This window comes from Macrobrachium rosenbergii, chromosome 55 (genome assembly GCF_040412425.1).
Source record: "Macrobrachium rosenbergii isolate ZJJX-2024 chromosome 55, ASM4041242v1, whole genome shotgun sequence".
Classification (NCBI taxonomy): Eukaryota; Metazoa; Arthropoda; class Malacostraca; order Decapoda; family Palaemonidae; genus Macrobrachium; species Macrobrachium rosenbergii.
Genome location: NC_089795.1, coordinates 53,375,227 through 53,394,866, shown reverse-complemented (window position 1 = coordinate 53,394,866; position 19,640 = coordinate 53,375,227). Strand labels below are relative to the sequence as shown.

At 35.6% G+C, this 19,640-nt stretch overlaps 1 pseudogene; it reads left to right on the top strand.

Annotated features, from left to right (window-relative positions):
• Positions 1–19,640, top strand: part of LOC136835260 (mediator of RNA polymerase II transcription subunit 12-like protein) — a 195,010-nt pseudogene that overhangs the window by 19,192 nt on the left and 156,178 nt on the right.

Genomic DNA, 19,640 nt, shown 5'->3' with positions numbered 1-19,640 from the left:
CTTTAGGGAGGAGAGAAAGAGCTAGATGTCCTCACTCAAAGGCAGTAAGAAGAAAACTGAGATGTCACAAGTCCTAGCTTGGGTCGGTGGCTGTCCCACCTAACTAGTGACAGAGGACAGATGCCACAGTTCCTTGCATATACAGGTCTATTGAATATTTTTACCGGCTCCAGCTGGAGCTAGAAGATTTACCCTAATGTTAAGACCGCAGGTTTGTTAGTTATGAAAAATACAAATTATTTCAGAAATTTGTGATTTTGCAAAATGAAAAAGAAAAAGTTAAGTAAAAGACATCATTTAAAAGTTTGTGTATTAGAGTAATGTTTTCGGTAAGTTTAATTCAGTAAAGTTCTGTGAATGATTGTGGTTTTCTATGTAAAGTCTTTGTACAAGCTTTATGAATTGCATAGGGTAAGCCTGTTCTCTCTCTCTCTCTCTCTCTCTCTCAGTATTTACAATGAACCTTACCTCTCTCCAGCAAGAGTTTGACGGATTGCAAAAGAAAAATGAGAACACTCGGTTTTCTATGAATGTCCATTTTCTCCATTTCCCCCATCCCTACCATGGGTCTGATAGGTATAAACACTTATAGCCAGTCAATCAACTTCTGTTGCCACTTTCAATAGATGGTAGACAGATTGTTACCTATGTTCAGTTTCCTGTTGATGAATTGGTTACCTTTGGATTTTCTCTCATTTTATTTTGAATGTTTGGTTGGTAAGAACCTGTAAGATAAGAATCGCCTTAATAGGTTTTTTCCAGTGTTATTGACCCTCATGAGATGTGTCGACTGCTGAGGGCGGGATTATGATTGGAATAACCGATGTGAATCGTCTAATAAGGTCATGCAGAAATTGATTGCAAGCGAAGAGAGCTTGTTAGTGTGTAGAAATAACTATAGACAAAAGAATAGGTCTTGTAATACTTGTGTCAAAAGGGATGCATGTTTTGTCTGCTTCCCCTTTTAGTAACTGGATAGGTCTTTGCTGCCTCTCTTTGATCTGTTACTCCAACTAACTTTCCCATCAATTCAGGGCATTAGATTTGATAGGATTGAGTCATATTTTATGTTCATATGGTGTAAGATTCGTGGGTATTTCCCCAAATTTGGGGAAGTCAGCAACCCTGCTTTTGGCTTGCCATGTCCTTGGCACATCCTGTCTTGCTCTCTGTGGGCTTGGAGCAACAGGGAACTGGGACTTGTCAGAGAGCGGTGTGGATCTGTGCCTGTTGTCTCCTTCCTCTGTTTGGTCTGGTGTCAGTGGCACCAGTTCCAGTGTTAGCGGCGCCAGTTCTGTGCGCTAGAATTTGTATTCTGATAGGATTGCTTGGGAGAGAATAAGAGAAGTCATCCAATGCTTTTTCCCTCTTATTTTGTACCATATCAGATCGGCTTGGTAGGAGCCTTGCTTCAACTTTCTGGTAATATTTGAGTGGGTTTTGCTGCTTCTGCTGGGTTGTCAGCAATTGGTTAAAGCTGACTTATTGAGGAAAGATTGCTTTTGCTCTTTTGGATATGGTCACCACCCTACTTAAAAACATTCAAGTTACGAACATTCAGAGATACAAACAGACAAGGTAACAAGTTATACTGGTATCCATGTCATCGCCTTCAAGTCAGTATGGAAGTACAGTAAACCCCCCGTATTCGCGGTCTCAGTATTCACGGACTCACGTAATCGCGGTTTTCTCTGTGGAACATATCTACCCATTATTCGCGGAAAATTCGCCCATTCGCGGTATTTTTCACTGAGAAATATTCACTGATTACTTTATTTTCTTATAATTTTCATGACTAAATGCACTTTTTGTGATAAAACTATTAAATACTCAGGTATAAGCATTTTTAGAGGGTTTTTTTGTGTTTATCAAAATAAGCAGTTCTAAGTGTTTTTAGAGGGGTTTTAAGTATTTGCGGATTTTCGCTATTCGCGGGGGGTTGCGATACACATTCCCCACGAATACAGGGGATTTACTGTAGGCATTTAATTAAACCTTTTTGAAGTCTCCTGTTACCTGTGTAGGTCACAAGTTCAAATTTTGCTCTGCTTGCCTATTCTGGTATTCATGTCACCAGCTTCAAATCAGTTTGGAAGTAGGCACTTAATTATAGCTTTTTGAAGTCGCTTGTTACCTGTGTAAAACTATCAGGAGATACTTCCTGTTGGTCCTGTCATTTACAGGTATCATTGTCTCTACCTGTTAGGCTAATGCTAGCTCCTCTGATTCTTCCTCATAATCCTCATAACTCTTTAATCATAATCTTTTAGCTAGGAACTATTGGATTGCTGCTGTGCTGTGTAGATGAGATGGTTATATTTTCTGTTTAGGTCCATTTATGATGAGCTTTGACCTGTACTAATTATAGTCATTCTACCAGCGTACCTAGTGGTTTTGTGACTTTTGTGCTCCTAATGCCAGTTATCAGGCTCCAAAGGCCCCAACTTGACATTGTAGAATTAACAGAAGTCCAGCCTAAATTGCTACTTAGGCTTTAGGAAAGTTTTAAGTGTGATAAATACAATTTTTTAAAACTAGTTTTGATTTTTTTTATACAAACCCATCACTTTATGAATTTATTCAGAGCCATCCTCCTGATCCCACTCTAGCAGGTATTCAAACAACACTGAATTATTTTATCACCTGGAGAATACTTTGTAGCCTGGATGAGCAGAGGACAAGGTGGGAACTTGTCTGCCTTTGAGCATGTCTGGAAAGTGAAGGTTTTGTATAAAGACATCCGTTAAAGTTTTGCAATTATACAGTAATTTTTTCACTTTTTGGCATGCTCCTGTGATATTGTATACATTTTTAATAATTGCAGATAGATAAGACTAATCATTCTAAAATTATTACTTTATGATCGGTTAGAAATATGTAGATGCTTAGTAAAAGCTCATGTGGATCTGTTAGATCATTTGGTGCTTAGTAGGTTTGCAATAACTTTCTGTATCAGTGGTGATATAGCATTCTAATTTACTGCCTTGTTGTAACATTTCAGTATTGTGCAAGGAAAGTGCTTAAGATTTCTTTATTCAGTATAATTTAATTTTTTTTTTATCACATCCATACAAAAGTTAAGCCTGAAATAGCAATAATTACTCTACATCCATATGAAAGTTAAGCCTGAAATAGCAAGAATTACTTAACTTGTTAATCTTGTTCTTGACAGATTCCAATCTTCAGTAAAAGAGAAGACATGTTCCTAACATTGTGTGAATACAGTGTTCCATTCCTACGTGCAACTTGGTTCATTAAGATGACTTCTGCTTATCATGAATCAAAAGTAGCAGAATCAAAGATTAAAAAACGTCAGCAACCTGACATAGCTCAAGGTAAGAATTTATGACTTTAAAAGAGAGACAGAAATAATCACTTGTATTGCTTTTCCAGATTCTTGTGTAAATTATTGTGATTATGATGAATTCGTGGTTTTTTTTATATAATATCCAATTCTTAGGTTTTTAGTACCAGCATTCCTTGAATATATAGTGGCATTAAGATATGATTCAAGCAAAATTCAAATTTAAAATATGATTGAAATATTTTTACTATAAAATTTTAGTAAGCATGTGCTAATATTTGTACCTTAATGTCTTTGCTATAAAAAGAATGTATTTTTGTCCCTAATGAGAAGAAACCTAGCACTGTAAAAAAGTCATGATTACAATATTATGCAGGAACATGAAACTCTTAATTCTGGTCTGAAGTAAGTAAACAGTAAATAGATACCTGGCATCACCACTATCTCCCTTCACAGTTGTTTCAACTCATCACCCTTTGCTTGTGTAGGAACATCTTACGAATGCTCTACATATTTTGGCAACCTTTGCAGTTGACTGGTATCTTGATCTACTTTCTAATAAGAAGAGAGGAAAAGAAAACAAAGAAAAGGCAGAAGTCAATGAAATATATTTAATCCATGTATGTATTATAAGTAATCTCTCGATTATCCGGATTAATAGAGCCAAAGCCCTGTCATATAAGAGCAAAATCTGTATAAGGGCAAGTAAAAAACTCTGTGGGTATTCAATGGCAACTCTGTACCCTTACTCCCCCTACCTTGTCCACAAGTGTAAACAACCATCAGACTTTGAACTTAAAACTTAATGCAAAAGAAAATATACTGTTTAAATACACAAAAACTTATTGCAAAAGAAAATATACTGTTTAAATACACCCATTTTTTTTATAGCATAGCTGCTGTTCATCCTCAGAGGGGTTACTCTCATGATTCCTAGAAGGGCTCAATATATAGACCAACTAATTTCAAAGAATTCTCTTCTAGTTGGTCTTGGCCAGTATAGTGCTCGTTGACACTGATAGAGTATAGGACTCATGACAAGAGGGCTCTTTCCTTTGTCTATAGCGACTGCCGAGGTTCTATCTCATCTTAACCTGCAGACGTGGCAGCCATGCATCGCATGTCATCCACTGTCATAGCAACAACATACACTGTGGTAGACCAACTGCCAATTATTTTCTAGATTTCTGCACAAATAAGACATGACAAGATTTGTTCTGTTTATAAAGTGCTCCTTGGAAGAACTTGGTCATCAAGGGAAGTTAAGTGTATACAGGCAGTCCCTGGTTAACGGCGGGCTCGGTTAACAGCGATTCGGTTTTATGGGGCTTGTCTAGCGACGAAAATTGGCAATTTTTTTGTGTCGAAAATTGCCGATTTCTGCTTATCGGCGCCAATAATTGGGTATTGGCGCCGATACATACCTAACAGAAGCGCTGATAACCCCCGAAAATTGCCAAAAAAGCGCTGAAATCTCTGATTTTCAGTTAGCGGCGATTTTCGGTTATCATCACACCCTCAGAAACGGAACCCCGCCGATAACCGGGGCCTGCCTGTAGTGTTAAGTACCAGTAGAAAATTTTAGTTTTAAAAATTTTTTAGCTGGTAGTTTATTTCGTTAAAACAGGGGAGACGTATCTCCCATAAGATGAGACGTCATGACAGTGTCAATTAGGTTGGTTTGGTTGTTTATGTTACCGTTTTGATTAGCCTTCAAACAATGTTCAATTACAGTATGTCCCCGGTAATCGCGGGGGTTAGGGACCACAACCACTCGCGTTAAGCGAAAATCCGTGTTAAGTTGTTATCCCCTCTAAAAATGCTTGTAACTGGCTATTTTAATTGTTCAAACACCAAAGACCCCCCCCCTCTCAAAATGCTTATAACCCTTTATTTTAATATACCTTAAACTATCATTCTAAAACCCTTTAATATAATTTCAAAGTCATTTAACAACATTACCCTATAAAATATATGGCTTACAGCTAAGTGTGAAAACTAAACTCAAGTCCCCCCTACACTCAAGAACATTCATTTCCTCTCATACAGTATTGAAGCTGTCCCATCTTATTTTTTCAGATAGGGAAAACATTGGGAATTCACAGATAGAGTGATAAAATATTCTTTTGTGTATGTACTTGTTACAGTAATTTACTAATTTTCAAATATTAATATTAATGTAAACATAAAAAAATATAAAAAATTTGATTTAACTTATAGAACCCATTTATACTGTACTATTATATCGATCTCTTATCGTAATTCACGTAAAAAACAATCGTCCCAACATTTGTAACGTTTACGTTCTGAGATTCACCTGACTGAGCCTACTATGGAAAGAATTAGGAAAATAATTTTTTAGTTGCTAAAAGAAATTAATGTATTAATGGAATTATTATTTTTAATTTTGTACCTAAAAGTTTATGGTATAGTAATTCATATTTCTTTAAGAGAGGGAGAGAATGAGAGAGAAACTGGTGTTTACTATTGAAGACTTAGCACAGTAGCATGGACAAGACTTGACAGGCACGGTAAACTAGCTGGGGAGAAGAGTATAACCTTGTGTTGCTTGCATATGAAATTCGGATTTTAAATATTTTTACTGTGATTAGAGATAAAACATCAGCAGTGATAAAATATTTTCTTGTGTACTGTTATAATATGTGATAATCATAGAGTCAGCTAAACTCTCTGTTGCCAGCATGTTTAGAGTCATCTTAACTCTCTGTTGCCAGCATGTTTACAGAAATGTGATGATCATCTCTCACTGGTAAAATCAATGGAAGGAGGCCGAGAGGAAGACCTGAACAAAAATATGGATGGATTGGTGAGAATGACTGGAGGAAGAATGTCTGCAGCTCAGTTGCTGCAGAGAGGCAAATAAATAGAGAGGAGAGCCATGATTGCCCGGCGATCCTTGGGGATATGGCACCAGGATGATGATGATGATCATCATCATCCTTTATTAATTTAGCTGGACAATTTAAAGAAACAATTGAAACAATCAGGAGAGAAGAAAAGTCTTTTTCAAGGAAGTTTCTATTGTAAAAGAATTTTCCATAGTACTATTCCTAATGATTGGAAATATTCTGTGCTTGGTGAAATATACAGGAACCTCAGGCAGAAAACAGACCAGCTTCAGTCCAAATTAAACAAGAAGTTGAAAACTCTGATCAAGGAAAGTGATTGGACAAAGAATGCAAAAAAAGACTGTGTAGTAAATTTATCAAGAAAAAGTATTAGTGAAGATGTTATATGTGCTTTAGGTTATGATTTATCATTTGTAGTTTCAACTAAGCCAACTGCATTATCTATAGTATCATCTATTAATGCCTGGAAAAATTCAGTAACCTTTGCCAACAACAGTATGACATAATAAAAAGGCTCACATATATATGGATTGGTTCAGGAGTTTTAAAAGAAGGTATGGAGGCAGAGCCATGCTGGAAGTAAGAACTAGGATTAAAATACCCAGCACACAGATGTAAATACAGCTGGACTACGCGTCTGGTCATTGCATGGATACTTGAGAATAAGGACTGTTTGTCCTAGAAAGCTTGTAACTTTTTTGAATAAATAACTCCACTAGATACTATCCAGTTTGAATGAGGTCCTGTTAGTAATTGTACCAATGCACAGAACAATTGTGTATGTGTTAAAGTTAATAAATATATACCTGTATATAAAGTATATGTGTTTGTATGTGTGTGTCTGTGTTTGTGTGTGCATGTAAAGTTGATGTTAAGCTTCATATTACTTTATCTTCTGAAAATATTTATAGTTAAAATTTTATTCCAATATTTGGTGTAATTTGTTCCAATCTGTATTAAAATATCTCAAAAACACATAAGTCCCTCATGGAAAACTGTTTTTCTGGAACACATTTCGAGACCTTGACTTCAGCAAGCGTTCTATGTAATTTTGGACTTGTGAGCATATTTTTTCTCGGTCTTTCAACTTCATAGCATTATTAACAGATGTAAGATATGTGTGGGGAAAAATTTAGCTTATTAGATAAGCTTTCATCCAGATCACCAAGTACTTTTGTGAAATATAATGATGTTTTGCAGACATGCTTCAACTTACCAATCATTGTCAAGATACCACTTACTTTTAAGTGCATTTCTGCCAGATAAAAAAAAATTGGAGTACAAGTATAGTTGAGGCCCACAGGAATCAATCCCATTTGTATGAATAACACAGAAGTCCTGCTTTTCAACTAAATACTGTGCCTGTAATTTTAGCAACTTTGTTTTTCCATGTAGATCTGTCAGAGTATGATTAAGAAGTATTAGTTTGGCAACTAAGGTACAAAATTTATAAAGTATTTTCATCTTTTTATCATCTTTGGCATTGATTATTACTGTACTGTTATTATGTGTTTAATTTTGAATGATAGAGTGTGCCAAAATTTGTCTTTGAGATGTTCACCAATTTTTTTTCAGAATGGACACAGACATTAACTCGCCTCCTTCGAGAACAACATAATAAGATTGCCGAGATGTATCTTGGGAATACTAATTCGGCTTCAGCCACACCATCAGCAGGTTCAACACCAAATGCCAACATTCCTTCAGGTTCTATGACACCGAATAGTGCTACATCTGCAGGAGTCACCTCTACAACCCAGCCACCCCAGTCTTCTCCTCACAATCAAGGTACAGTACTATACAGTTTTTTAATTTTTGTGTCAAGTACTTATGTGAGAAATATGGTTGAAGGCGAAATTCACAAAGGAAAAAATGTGTACAATGATGCTGTATAAAAGGGTGATTTCCATTTTTATAACTTGAGTGAGTATTGCTTTGAGCTTGTTGTTTGCATGCCCTTACACTGATATACCTGGAAAATATGACCAGTAAAGGTATGTAAATATTAAAATTTGTGTCTTCTTGAATGTAGTCATACTTTTTAATTAATTGTCCAGCTTTATCAACTTTTAATGCTTATGATAAAAGATTCCAACAGTCCTTCAATGAAAAAACATTTACTACCCATTTTGTCTAATAGCTAAGAAGGCATTTCAAGAAATGTATTAGACTCTATGCATAAAGTAACTCAATAAAGTTTCAGGGAATAAAATTGGTTTCTTGTTATAGCAGTTAGATAGCAATTACACAAAAGTAATACCTTTACCACATAGTAATAAATTATGTTAGCCAAATCAGATTTTGGAATGAAATCATTATCCAAAAATGCAGCTGATTTTAACACCAATTTGGAAATGCAGTAGTAATTTTTTTAGAAATTAAATAATTACAGTATAAATTTATAAGCCTGTTAGGTTATAAAACCGAGAATTGTGTTAATGACTTATAAGCTGCCTAGACAGTTGAGAAGGGTTGAGTATGTTGGGATTGGCATATAGAACTTTAGTAAAAGAAAGATACAGCATTAAATATAAAATGAGTTGTTTGGACAAAATGGTTCCTAGTACCTGGCAGCCTTTAAGTATCCACTGTGAAAATAAGAAGTATAATGAGGCAGGCTCAGTGGAAGTGAGTGTGGGTAGCAAATCTCTTAACAGAGTGTGTGTAGGGGGGTTAGGTACAAAGGAGAATGTAAAAAAAATTACAGTAGTACAGTGCAGTGTTAGTTTTAGTTAAGTGGAGGTTAGACAAGATAAATTATAAGTAGATATAATGCTCCAAGATGAAATAGCAGAAGTAAAAGCCATGGGACAAATCTGTCAAAAGATTCTAAAGTAATCCTTTAATTATCCTGACTGATAGAGCCAAGGGCCCATTAGATAACGGTGAGTTCTGGAGAAGGGATGAATAAAAAGATCTAGGGGTGTTCAAGGGCAACTCCTTACCCTTTCTCAACTAACCCTTGTCAATACCACATAACTGCAAACACTCAGTTTGCTTATAAACAACAACCATTACACTTTAAACTGAAAACCCTCTGCAAAAAGCAATTATGGAATCTACCTTTTTTCCCATATTTTTAACATATATATGCTTTGAAAAAAATACCCCCCCTTCTTTTTCTCTTGTAAATGAGACAGTTCAGTAGGTAGATAGCCTATCTGTGTTTACACACAGCCTAACATGGTTTATGACCATTAATGTATTTTTGTACAGCAACCTTCTTATCGTTTGTTACCATATTGTATAACTATACACAAGCGCTGAATGACCCTATGGGTCTCAGTGCTTAGCTATGTGCCTAAATCTCTTATTCCATTCCATTCCACCCATACACAAGATACAAAATATGTATATGAACTATTGACCTAGGCTAGGTGTTACTCACAGTATCCTTATGTATAAGTCAAATAGGCTGTTACAGCTGTATTTATGATAAAGTTAATGGGTATGAAACTGACATTTTACTTACTGAATCCATTTATAGAGATTGTTATCATGTTTTATCATCATCAAAATAAGCTTGATTGAACCTACTGTTAAAAGTAGGGAATTATATTTTAGTTGCTAAAAGAAACGAATGTATTATTATACTGGAATTAATATTTTTGTTTTTGTACACAAATGTAAAACAGGTATACAGTCGACCCCCGGTATTCGCAGGGTTAGGGACCACAACCACCCTTGATAAGTTGGAACTTCCCCCTCTAAAAACTGCCTATTATAATAGTTCAGACACCAAATACCCTGTGTACCTTAAACTACAACATTTATAACTGCCTATTTTAATAGTTCACTGCCAAATATACCTTAAACTATCATCCTAAAACACTCTATTTTCATTTCAAAGTCATTTTACAACATTACACTCCAACAATTGTCACTCTTACCCAAACAAAAACTATTCATCAAGTTAAAGTCACCCCTATATTCACACATGCACATTTTCTTTCATACAGTATTCAAGATTTACCATTTTCGTCTAGCATAGATAGGGTTAACATTGGTACATCATTTGGAGAAGGTTTTTTAATTAAAAAAAATGAATGTTAGTGATATTTTGTGGTGTTTACATTAATATTAATATTTGAAAATTAGTAAATAATCTTTTATTGTAAAAATGTATTTAGTCACGAAAATAAAATGAAAATAATTGGCGAATATTTTAGATATGCTCTATGAACTTGAGACCCCCCCCCTAAAAATGCTTATAACTGCCTATTTTAAACTCTCATCCTAAAACACTTTAATATAATTTCAAAGTCATCTTGCAACATTACCCCTAAAAATAATGACTTACAGCTACGTGTGAACACTCCTACAACTGTTACTCTTACCAAGGCAAAAACTAATCATCAAGTTACCCCTTTATTCAGACATGCACATTTTCTTTCATAGTGTTCAATCCTTACCATTTTCTTTTAACATAGATACGGGTAACAGTGATATATTGTTTGGCGAATGTTTAAAAAAAAAAAAATACATTTTATATTTTGCTGTGTTTGTATTAGTATTAATATGTGAAAATTAGTAAATAATTTTTTTTATCAAAAATGTATTTAGTCACGAAAATAAAATTAAAATAATTAGCTAATATTTTAGATATCCTCTACAAAAAAATCTGTGGATAGGTAAATTTTCCACAAATTATATTGAGGTATGTTCCACAGAAAAATTTGCAAATAGGTAAATCCGCGAATCCTGAGCCGCAAATAGTCAGAGGTCGACTGTACACCTTAGCCTGTGCTGTGAATAAGTGAAATACTCCAACTTATTTCAGTTCATGACATGCTTTAGGTCTTTATTGCCTCCATACTATTCATTGTAGAGAAATTTCTTTTCATATTTTGGGGAAACGTGATATCTTGTTCTTATGAAAGTTTTTGTAGTTGTACGTAAAAGTCTGCGAAGTATATACCCGATTTTAAATGAGTAATTATTCTCAAGTCTGCAGAATTGATTGTATTTTGTTTTTGAAAATGTTATAAGAGCTGTTTTATATTTATTTCAGGAATGTCAGGGTCTGGTGGTGGGCTTGTAAGTGGTGGAGCCACTGGTCAGACAACTACAGCACAGCAGACTCAGTTGCGTTACTGGAATTATTGTCTTCAGCTTGCCCATTTTATGTACCAGGTAAAGTTGACTTGTTTCACAACAAGTTACATATAGACCAGATTTGAGGACAACATATTTCCTAGATAGTTCATTCCCAGTTCAAAACAAAATTTTCTGCTGGTCACCAGCACTGGGCATGTGTCTGGTGGAGCATGAGGTTCCAGGTGGATGAGAACTTCACTTTAGTTTTTTATACATTTTGGGTGACTATTGTAGCAAAATTAGATATTCTCTCGCTTTTTAATCGTGCATTTTTCACTTTTAGCTTTCTCTCTCTCACTGTTATATTAGAAATTTTGGTTGAATTCATAGAACATTTTTATTTGGAATGTGATTGGATTTCTCTGCTTTGTCTTGATGTTTAGCAAAGAGAAGTACTGTAAGTACTTTTATTTCAGTGATTTGAGAGGAGAACACTTTTCATGTAGTTATAATTTTTCTTTTGGTCTTCAGTGTTTTTAGTACTGTATTTGTATGGTGGCAGGTGGTATCAAGTATAGCAATGTGTGGTAAACTCATAAGTAATTATACATTGCTGAGCCCTTTTCTGAATTAGCTAGGTATTTTGTATGTTAACATTACAATTTTATGTGTATTTATAAGAGAACCAATCATTGTTTAGTGTGTTTTTTATTGATAAGTATACGTTCATCCTCTTACTCTGTTCTGCCTAGCTCTTAATTTGGTGTTACCAAGCTAGATGAACGTCATAACTGTTTTTCTGTGTATTTTTATTAAATTCAATGAAAGGTGGAGTTTGGGTAAGTGTTGGAAATACTTCACAATAATTGCAGACCTTATATCAAAATGCAGATTAGATTTTTTAACTAATTTTTGTAGATTAAATTTTTCTGGTCTTTCATGTTAATAGAAAGTATCAGATGTTTGTATTAGAAAACTGTGTAGATTTTTTAGTTACAGATGTTTATTTCCACATCTTTTGCTATGGTCAGCCTAGTTGGCCACACAATATATTTTGACCTTGATTGATTATTAATAATGGTTTTTTTTCTTTTCACTAACTAACCACGTTGGTTACCTTCATTTTGGTTACATGCCTAGTGGAACTGTGCCCTTCACATATGCTCCAGTATGAATTTACCATTCCATTACTTGCTGTCTAGATCATGCCCATCTAAGTTTTGTTTGGAGCAGTTATAGAACCAGTGTTGTTGTTTGCTGTCCTGCTTTACTTCAGTTCAATGTGCTCTTTGAAGCTTTTGCTATGTCATGGACATTTTCCATGCTACCAAACATAGGGCTTCATTACAAGTTTTCTCACCAAGAGAAGGTTCCTCTAGACCGAATCCTGGACCAGAGTCACTTTGATGGCAACACCAAAAGGAGCAATAGGAATCAGCAGCAAGTAATATTAGTGATGCTCACTGGCTTACATTAGCAAACAACAGAAGTATCAGCTGAAGTCGGGCTGCCATGACAACAGAAGCAAGCATAATAACTGTGGTAAACGGTATGAATAAAAGGCACTTTCTTCCCAGCACCATGGGCTACAGTATCATCTGCAACTTGGGAGATGCTACTGATCAAAATACTGCTGGCGGACACACTTGTGAAGTATAACATTGAGGGAACACTATTAAGTGGTACCAAACAAACAGGTCCCTTAAGTAACTGCAATTGTAGCAGGTCCATGCCACTGGGTCAAGCTTGAAGCAGAGGCCATGGTACCAGTGGGTACTGTGCCAGTATACACACCTGTGAACTTTTGCCATGAGAATCAGGCATACAGCAAAGGCAGCACTGCTGGTTGTAACAGAGCCAGCAGACATACCTGCAAACTCAACATCAGAAGTGAAGCTTGTGGCAGCACCAATCCTTGCCATTGACAGGATCCACAAAAACTGCAGTGTTTTACCATAGAAGTTGCATCAGCAATCATGGAGACAAGACAAAGGCCCTTTACGGTGGGCTTCTTTTGTACTTGAGGCTTCTCCTCTTCCTCTGCCATGTGCTGCTGCACATACAACTCTGTTAAATGTTTGTAAGCTCTCCCTTACATATTCCACTGATTCTTCAATATCTTCTTGTTCAACATCTGAATTGAGCAAGTTCCACAATTTTTTTCATTTATGACATTGGCTTAATCGTCTTTGTCAAACCAGTTGGTCATAAGTGCGCTGTTGATAAACAGGTATATTGCTTAGTGAGGAATCAGTATACATTTATTGTTTGGTATTTTCTTTTTCTTAAAAAGGGAATGAAATGCTTGGAATGATTTTGTTTGCATGAAGGCTGATAGGTTTGTATGAAGAAAATAAATGTTAAAACTTCTTGCAGTAGCACCTTAACTCAGATATTTTGGGGGTCTGACTTTCTGATAAGCAATAAATTTTGTTGAATAACAGTGACTACATTTTAGCCTTCACTTGAACATTTTCTAGGTATCTTACAGCTAACAGCAGCTCCACATAGTTGATAGCCTAAAATAACCTTTACTTTAAACTAAACATCAATTTTTAATAGATTTATTAAAAAATATATCACATCAGGAATGATATATAGAAAAAAATAATTGTAATGATGTGACTGTTAGGTACAGAAGTCAATTGAGGTATCACTGTATATGTATGTGAAGGGATTTTATTATTCTCTCCTTATGCAAAGAACCTGTCTTTCACTACCCTTTGGATTTCAAGTTATATACAACTCTACAGTTACTTGGTGCTTTGTTTAATGTAAAACAATTGAAATAAGTTTTCTTTCAAGAAGTATCAATGGGTACTCTGTATTTACCCATTTTTTTTTATAACCAGGAGGGTCTACTAGATCGTCAAGAATTTCTTGAGTGGGTTGTTGAAGCCTTTGTACGATGGCGGGGTGCAGAACATGATGTTGTCCTTCGTGTAGTATTAGCGTTACCTCTTCAGTATCTCGATGAAATAACACAGTCAGAATATCTGTCACGCAAGTTGTCATATTACTCGGCTTCTAAGTTAGCTCAGCTTTGTCATGACTCAGGTTATTCATCGCCACGTCCACAATCACCAGTCAACCAGCCAACTACAGGGTAAGTCACCCTCCTTGTTTTTATAATGAGGTCTTCAGTTATATGCCCAAATTTGTGTCGTTTGTGTTGTGTTGCATTATTGGTTTTTGGATTTTTAGAAATCCCAGTACATTGTTTATTCCTAGACATTATTTGATATTGCTTGCAGTAGTTATGTAATTGCCTTTGAGATTTCTTACTATGCGTGTCACTCGCCTTAAGTCATCGTTTTTTTGTAATAACTTCTTGAAGAATAGTCAGATCAATATGAGATCTTTTTTTTTTTTGGAATAACTTCTTAAAGAATAGTTGGATCAGTATGAGGTTGTGGCAGAGCCTTATTCACAACCTGCCCTAATTTTTGTTAGTATAGTGCAGTACCAAAAGTAAACAGTTAAGTCAGCTTGTTCTTGAAAATGATGAGAAATTCCAACAACGATACCAATCCTAATAAGTGACTTTGACCACACGAAAACGTGCCTATTAAGCCCCACCCACTGATCTCAGTTCTCTTTTGTTTTTTTTTTTCCACTTCTTGAATTTCCACCCAGTTTCCAGACCCTTGAACATAGATTGAAAGGTTAGGGGAGGACAGTAATACCCTCAGGGACCTCGCACTTCATGTGCTGTCAAAGCTAATTTTAATTTGGCCATTATTCTTTTGTCGGCTACTCCTTATTTGATGTCAGTGACTGAAGTGGTAACTGCACCACTGTAACTTTCAATCACTGATTGATTGATTGAATCATTCACTCATTCTTTTTTTTTTTAACTCGGTTTAAGCCATAAATTTTGTAAATTCGCTGTCATTGAGTTTTTTTCTTTTTACTCTCCAATTAGCCAATGTCTTTTTGTTGGAGAGGTTTTGATTCAGTTTTTTATTTTTTTTTCTCTTTTCCTGTTGTGTTTTACAAAATCTAGCAATTGCTTTTGATAACAGCAAATGCATAGAGCAGTTGTTCAAGTCAAGCATATGCTTAGAAATTATCAGCAATTGCTTCATTTCCAGTGAATAAAGAATAGGAATTGCTCGTGCTTCTGAGCAATAGCTTAAAAAGTTTAAGGCACCTCATGAGGTGCTTGAAACTCTGGTAAACTGCGCACGATGGCAGATTTTCGTCAAATTTGTAAAAGGAAAACGCATCAAAATTGATGTAGTGATATATATACTGCATATATATACTGTATAGAAATTTCTGACTCACATCAGGATCGAACCCAGGTCTTTCAGTTGAAAGGCAAGGGTGCTGCCCACTAGGCCCTACAAGTCAGAAAAGAAGTTAGAACCTGAGGGCCACTGCACCCGAGGAATTACCTGGGCAAGCTAACTGCTTGCATACCAGCGTGTTTTACCCAACTTTCTGATTCAGCAGTGACCCAGTTGACTTGGTGTATAAAGATGATATGCTAGAAGAAGAAAAGAAAGAGACAACAATAAAAAGAATATCAAGCAAGCCTGTATTTATGGGTGATTTAAGAAAGCTGTGAAACGAGCCTCTGCTCCCTCATCTCTCCCTCCCTTCCCATTGTCTACATCAACCCTTGAACCTCAGTCACAGCCCATTCAGCATAGTACAAGTATTAAGTCTCATTTCCTAGAGTTGGATGACCCTGAGCCCTTGGAAGTTGGTGAGCTTTAACCTTTGGAGCTTGTTGACTAGAGACTGAGGCTCTGTAAGTTGTAGATCCAGAGCTGCTATTCTGCTCCTGATTCTTTTGTACTTTGTGTAAATAGTAGAATAAAGGTAGGTGACAAGTTGACATAGTTTTGGAGTGGTTAAAGGATGGTTGACTTTTGGAGTTGTGTGTTTAGGCATCACATTTTTAATAAAACATTTTAGTTGTAATGTGAAAGATTGTCACAAAGAATAGTTTATAATTAACCAGAAAAGCATGTCAGTAACTGGTAGGGTTGGAGGATTGTTTGTACTATAGTAATATGGTAAAGGGCATTTGTTGCTTTTAAGACAGTACAATATTATACATTGGAATGTTGTAAGATTTTGTTTTGTAGGATTATATTTTTTTAAGCATGCAGTTTGGTTACTTGTAACATTAATGTTGGTAGCAGTTATAATTGCCAGGAAAAATTGCGTATATTTGACCAACAAAACCAATAGGAACTGAATAGATGGGTGATCCATCATTTCTGAAGATTTGTTATTTGGTATGACCTGTCCCAATAGTACCACATCATAGGATTTCTACTGTAGTGGGATTTTACTTCTACACTTAAGTCTGGAAAAATACCATGATATAAACTTTCTTTTGACAAAAATTTTTTGCAGTTAAAAATTTTTTGGTCAGGCAAGCCACAGGGTTGAGTCCAGTCATTACTAATGTTCTCTACCACATCAATAAGCAGAATTCCCTTAGGGAGGAGGCAGGGAATTTGGATAATTTTTTATTTAGTTTTAAAAGAAACTGTAAAACTCGAGTAAACTTCAAGTGTTTGTAAGCTGTTTGTGAGCTTTTTACAGTCAGTTGGGAACTTTATTTTATAGTTTTGAGAACAGTATTGAACTCAAATTTAGGGTTACTTCTCAATTTACATACTTCTACAGTAAATGTCAAATTGATTAGCCTGTTGAGTCTGGAGGGAAAATGGAAGTAATATTAGTTATATTAAGAATCTTGAAAGATTTAGTTCCCAAGAGGGTTTATTACCAGAATAGGATATGCAATAGGGAGAAAACTTTTTTATGCTTTTAATTTTTTTGTATGATACTGTATGCTGTTTTTGAATAGAGGTAAGGAGTGAATAATACCTTTTTGCTTAATCTCCATTCAAAGTTGTGTATTTGGAACAACTCATGAATATGATTGCTGTCAGCATTCTGTGAGTGTTAGTGTGAAGCATTATACGTATTTATTTCCTCTACAGATTGGCGGTAAATGGTCAAGGGTCAAGTGGAACCCAGTCTACGAGTGCAAACATTAATCCGTTAGCAGCAACCTTCCAGGAACTTTTAGCTTGTCATCAGCATCGGCCTATTGTATTGGCTACATCATGTTTCATACAGGTATAGTTTCTATCTTTATACAATTTTTGGATTTTCTTTTATTTAGAAAAATGTATATTTTTTAGGTACCTATACAATATTCATTTTCTTACTTCATGTACATTGACTTGTGTCTTAACATGTAGATATTTAAACAATGCTTGAAATTCAGTATGAATATCATTTGTTCACATGATTTTCAAATCTCTTTTGACAGTGTCCTCGGTTTAATTATTTGGAGAGCTTCTGCAGTGCATTAGCTGTTTTGATTAATATGGTGATGTTTGGAAGATGTTTAACACTGATTACTGTCCATTTTGTGTGTTGAGAAAATTCCAGATCTGCCTCTCATAGGGGGAGTTAGTGCCGTTAGTGCACCTGAGGTATTGCACTTTAGGCATTACTTAAGGTTATTTGCAGCGTCCCTTCAGCCCATAGCTGCAACCCTTTTCATTCCTTTTTACTGTACTTTAATTCATGTTCTGTCTTCCATCTTACTCTCCACCCTCTCCAAACAATTGTTCATGGTATAACTACAAGGTTTTCCTCCTGTTACACCTTCAAACCTCCTTTACACTCAATTTTCCTTTCACTGCCGAATGACCTCATAGGTCCCAGCGCTTGGCCATTGGCCTAAATCTTATACTGCAGTTAGTATTCCAAATCCATCAGTCTTTCATCAAAGAAAGTACTGTAGACCTATGGCAACAAGCAATCCTTTACATGAGGATCCTAGGTCTCTAGCAGCTCACTTCTTTTGTATTCGGATCATAACCTGTGAAAGATGAGTGTTGCCGGGAATGGCCAGTCCTGTTAGAAGTAAAGGGTTTGCGTGAAAAATGAAATTTGGTTTATTGAAAAATAAATTCATCTCCTCAAACCCAATACTGTACTTACAGTGAATAGTAATTTATGTGGGATGGAAATTGGCTGTTAAGACCTCAGAATGACTGATTAGGACCTATTGGATCATAGTTAGAATTTATGGATTTTAGAAAAGCAATTAAGACCATAGATCAAGTTGGAGCAGAATATCATAAAATTTAAAATTTTAAATTGTATGATGTGAAAATTGCAGTTGTGCATCCAGGAAGTTATCATGGCAAACAGGGATAAGTACTTTGCCACAATATAAGATTATTATCAACATTGTCTTCAACACTGAATCATGCAGAGGGCGTCTGTGAAATTTTGGCGCTCAAGTCTCTCGTTTGCTTTGTCTTCCCCAAATCTCTACTCATCTCCAGCTTCCCTTTTAATAGTTCATCCCAGTACCCTTTCAATGACAGAATACTTAGTTGAAGTGACATTTTTTCACCTTAGAAGATTTATATTCTGTGTTGAAGCCATGTGATGGGCAAGGTTAGAATCTAAACGTATCTCTGGAATCTTTATTTCTCTTTGTTACTTCAGCGTCTCATCTTGCTGTCCAACCACTCTGTCTAGTCACTGTCTTGAGTTACCAAGAAGAGATTCCATTGCTAGGATTGGAGTACATCTTCAAAGCTAATAGTTAGAGCTTTTGTATCTCGTCAACCACCCGAAAATTTTGGACCTGATCGTTTTTGGTATGCTAGCAATATTAATATTTTAGGGCAGGACTGTTTCTTGGAACTGGCTTGTAGATTCCAGGGGGTGTTCTTGTGTATGGGGATAGGACTCTTGTCATTCTATCTGGCTTGCCTGCCAAGATGATGAGAGTAGGTATGATCATATTCATGCAGTGCTCTTAGTCCTATCAAGTATATTTAGCCTACACTTGAGCCACCCTACTCATAATGGTACCATTCGTTTGAGGTACAGTAGGGAGTGGACGTTTGAGAGTCAGCCCTGACTATTGTCATGAGCCCCATGATCAGACTTCTTTCTTTTCATAACTTAAAATATGGCTGTGGCTATGGTTTATCCTACCTCAGAACCCAGTGACATTATTAAAGACTCCTGGGTCTGATAATTATATTTCTGACCCAGTAGAAAATTCTGAATTTAATTTTAGAGAGATATATATTCAATAAATCATCTATTATTAGCACTAAAGATCCTTTTAGTATACTCACTGGTCTTTGTGTGTGTGTGTGTGTGTGTGTGTGTGTGTGTGTGTGTGTGTGTGTGTGTGTTATACCCCAAATTGTGTTGTGAAGGTCTCTTCTATATTGTTTACAAAAGGGGGAAACAATGAAGAGGATACAAAAATTTTTTTTTTTTATGTCTATTAGTAACACTTGACTACCTTTTATGTACACAATTAATATTGTAATTTTCCACAGTGACAACACTTCTTTTTTATTTTGTGGTTATGATATACCTCAAAACAAGGAATGATACAAAGAGGTGGTTTCTTT